Source organism: Arvicanthis niloticus, chromosome 3, assembly GCF_011762505.2.
Source record: "Arvicanthis niloticus isolate mArvNil1 chromosome 3, mArvNil1.pat.X, whole genome shotgun sequence".
NCBI lineage: Eukaryota > Metazoa > Chordata > Mammalia > Rodentia > Muridae > Arvicanthis > Arvicanthis niloticus.
This window is the reverse complement of record NC_047660.1, coordinates 92252428-92257094: the sequence shown is the minus strand read 5'-3', so window position 1 is coordinate 92257094 and position 4667 is coordinate 92252428.

The following is a 4667-nucleotide window of genomic DNA, read 5'->3' as shown; positions in this document are numbered from 1 at the left end:
GCTGTACCGTATTGCGTTTTCTTCCATTGGGTCTGATAGCTGTGTCCCACACAGGGCAAGTGAACACATGTGTCAGTTTCTGTTGGTCTTCTCTGTGATGTTGTGAGTTTCTATTTAGGAAAGTTTTCTCTGCCCTTGAGGGCTGAATCCTCATGCCATCAAGCTGCAGAGACAGTTAAGCTAAGAGGGCCCCTTAATTTCCTTTGGTTAATTAAGAAAATCCCTCAGACAATGCCATCCAAAAACCAAAGATTTATTGTTGCAGTTTTGGAGGCTGATATATCCAAGATCAGGGGATGCTTTCTCAGTCTTCCCGTGGTCTTACCTCTTATATCTTTTAAAATAATTTAAAAAACACATTTATTTGTTTTGGAGGGTGGTGGTGGTGATAGTGGTGTGTGTGTGTGTGTGTGTGTGTGTGTGTGTGTGAGAGAGAGAGAGAGAGAGAGAGAGAGAGAGAGAGAGCTTGTGGGGTTAGGGGACATTTGGTAGGAGTCAGTTCCCTTCTACTGTGGGACTCAGGGACTGAATTCAGGTCATCAGGATGACAGCAAGCTCTCTTTCCCACTGAGCCATATTGCTGGTCTCTTTGGTGGCTCTCTTAAAATCTGTCCAGCTATTCCTTCTGACTGGTAGTCACCAGATTTGATTATGCTCTTCCTAGTAATGTCATATTAACTTCATTGCCCCCTTTAAAAGGCTCGTCTCCAGACACAGTTCCATTCAGAGTTCAGCTCTTTTAACATATGAGTTTGGAGGGAACAAAATTCAATACAGAAAAGATGAAGAGCTTATCTTGAGACCCACATCACAGAAGGGAGCACATATCTTATAATGCCTGGATGACCAGGAAGTGGATAGCCCAGAGACCTAGTGGAATGAAACATGAGAGAAAAAAATTAATGAAATGGTTCCTAATGATACTCTGCTATTACTCAAAGATAGGTGCTTTGTCCAATCACCATAGGAGAGTCTTCCTCCAGCAGCAGATGGGAGTGGGTGCAGACACCTACAGTTAGATATTATGGGGGAAGAGTGTTTAGATTGGAGGCCTTCATTGGTCTCTCCCTTCTGAGATCCAGGAACCCCCATGGAAGAGGCAGAGGAAAGATGATAGGAATCAGAAGGGACGGAGGGAGGATAAGGCCCACCAAATCAACTAAGCTGGGCTCAGAGACTGAATCAGAAGCCTGGGGCCCGCATCAGAGGTCTGCACCAGATCCTCTGCATATACGTCATAACTGCCAGCCCCGTGTTTTTGTGGGACTCCTAAGAGTGAGAGTGGGCGTGTCTCAACTCATTTGCCTGCTCTTGAGACTCTTCCTCCTATTGGGTTGACTTGTCCAGTCTTGATATGAGGGCTTTTGTCTTGTCTTATTGCATCTTGTTTTGTCCTGTTTGGCTTGTCCATCTCTTTTCTGAAAAGGAAATGGAGGGGGAGTAGATCTGGGGGAAAAGGGAAGCTGGAGATGAGCTGGGAGGAGTGTGGGGGATGGACAGGATGTATTGTGAGAAAAATCTATTTTCCACAATAACAAAAAAGAAAATATTAACAGGAAGAGGGCATTCTGCATACAGGATAAAGGGAAGAAGGAGTCTAGCTGAAAAGGAATGGACTAGTGTTGTTCCGTGCTGGCTCTGAGAGTCAAGGTTGGGTGCTCATCTGTTATTCTGCAGGGCACTGATGTTGCTCTTGCATCTGTGTCTTCAGCCTCGTAGAACAGAAGGTAAAAGAACTGCTTAGAATGCTCACTAAAGGTTCTGCCGTTCTGTACACAGTTCACAGAGGAGCTGCTTTGTTTTAACAATATTCGAGAATCGAGACAATTCGGAGACATATGGTCTCCACTTGTAAAGGGTCTTCATGACACCCACACAGCACCTGGCTTGTTTGGGCAGGTGTGTAATCACCGTAGACTGCCCCCAACAGATGCCTTTTAATGTTAGAAACATCCCAGCAGAGTCCTCGTAGATGTTCATTAAGGCCAGAGTGAGTGGAGGGTGGCCTGGGAGGAGGGTCACAGGATCTGAGAATCAGAAAGGCAAATAACACAGGTTAATGACTGGGAACTTTTTGCTATTGATATATCGTGTGAACGATCCAAGACAGGGCGACACAGCCTTTCCTAAAATTGGGGCAGAGACAGGGAACAGGATCCTGGAAGCCAGTTCTCTGGTGCAGCCAGAGAGGAGCCTGCAGTTTGTCCAGCAGGTGGCGCCATAAAGCTGGGTATAGGTAGAGCCCACTCACATAGTCTGTAATGTAGCCCACCTTCCCTACATGGTGGATTCTATGTACCAACACCCCACACAGAGGACTCCAGCCTAATGTGACCTTACATTTCCTGGAGAGCAATAAGGAAAATATCTATTTTTCATCCCCCCATTAGGACGTCTGGCCTAAACACACCGAATAAGCTGCAGATCTTGGATTTGCTGGCCAGTGGTCAGCGGGCTATGAAGACTCTAGAACAGCCAGAACAGGGTGAAAGGTACCACAGTAATTAATAAAGACACATTTTTTTTTCTTCAAGGCCTCCTGTTGCCAGGAGAGGAGATACATTTATAGACATTTTTAAAATAAATTATCACTTCAACTTGAATTAACTTGAGTAAGTGGCTGGGAAGGTGCAGGCTCTTTTTGTACTAACATTTAACCCCTTTGTGTGCCAGTCTGAGTCTGGCAGGAGGATCCACTCCTGTGAACCTCAGTGGGTTCCCTAACCTGTCTGTGTCTCAGGGTGGTGTATAAAATAGACACACTAACAGTTCTTAATTTACAGAATTCACCATGAAGGTAAAGTTAATATATACGAAGCACTTAAGGATAGTGTCTGATGCATAGTTATTACGTCTAAGCTGTTATTGCCATCAGTTTAGCCCAAAGCACAACTAAGCCATGCAACTCTAACGCCTGGTGTACGATATGTTTCCAGCAAATGCTGAATGAGGTTTAAATGCAGGAATAACGTCTTGCTGGTTATGTGGAATGGACAGCCCATGCTATTGGCTAGAGGTACCAGCCAAGGATCAGAGAGGTATCCATGACTTTCTCTATGAATGCACCTGTTAGACAAGCCATCCAGATCTAAACTTGGAGCAACACTGAGTGGAAGAGAAGCCAGCTCTGAGGGAAGTAGGGCACGAGCATGCCGGAAAGAGCCAGGCTCACCACCTAGCTAGGGCAAGAATGGAGATGGGCATGGAGGAGGCACCAGAAGCTCTGATCTTTGACATCTCAGATCTAATGTGGAAGATCATCAGGCCAGGTATAGTGCCATCCAAAGAAACAGAGAAACAGAGATAGCTGCTGGGGGCCTGGGGACTTCAGGTGGGTGTCACAAGGGAGGGAGAAAGTGGCTTAATGCTGGGCCATGAGGAAGACTTGGAGAAACAAGCTAAGAAAGGAGCAGGATACCAAGGCAGGAGAGGAAGGGCTTAGGGCAGTGGCTTTTGTGTGTGTATGTGACTATGGCAAGTTACCTTTTCTTTATCTCAACTTCTGTCTGTTTGTCTCTGTCTGATTGTCTGTTTGTCTGTGTTTCTCTCTGTCTCTCCATCTCTCCATCTCTGTCTCTGTCTGTCTCTGTCTCTGTCTCTCTCTCGAGACCCTTTCTAGAAGAGATCTTGAGATTAATTGAGCTATGAATTTAGAAGAGTTTCAATGGTTAATGGTTATAAACTCAGGAATGTTTGGGACATCACGTTCATATTAGGCCTGCATTGTTTCTGCAACAGTCTAGCTCCTGGCCTGGAGGATACACTTTTAGTTGGGTAGATATGAAAATTCCATATTAGTTGTCTGCCCCATGTTGGCATGAATAGTCAAATCCCAGGATTATGTCCAGAACCTTCTGTGGGTCTAAAGCTCTGATAAAAAAAAAAAAAAAAAAAAAAAAAAAAAAAAAAAAAAAAAAAAAAAAAAAAAAAAAAACCCACCAAATGCTCAGGTATTTGAACAATTGGTCCACAGTTGGTGGTGTGATTTGGGGGAGGTTGTGGAACTTTGGGGAGATGATGGAGCAAATATGTCCCTGGGAGGTGGCTTTAAATAGCTGTAGTCTTTCCCCACTTTCATGTTTCCCTGTGTCTTGTACTTGTATTTGAAGATGGAACTCTCAGCTTCCTGAGCCTGGCTCAGGCCTTTGGATTATTGCCATGGCATGCTTCCCCACAACGATGGAGTCTTATCTCTCAGAATTGTAAGCCAAAATAAACTCTTCCATAAGCTGCTCTTGGTCATTGTGTTTTATCATTACAGCAGCAAATAAGTAGCTAAAATGAAGAAACCTGAATTCTCTTCTCTCCTTCTTCCATCCAGGACAAGGCTTGGGCTCTGATCTCTAATGATGCTGGAGAGAAATGCAGACAGTCAGCACATCTTCCTGGTTCTGTTTCCAAAGGTCTTAGCCTTCAAGGGATGCAGCACTGTGGACCTTGAGATGGGAAAAATTAGTACTGATGACTCCACAAAATCTGACCACTGTAACTTCCAGAAAGATGTATCAGGAGTGGGGCAGAGCTGGGGAGTGGGAGTTGGCTTTCTGATAGTTCTTGTAGCAATAGATGGGGGATTGGAGCCAGACCATGTGACAGTGCTTGACTGTGATGCCAGCATTTCTTTTTTTTTTGGGGGGGGGGAGGTGAAGACAGAAGCAACTGTTCAT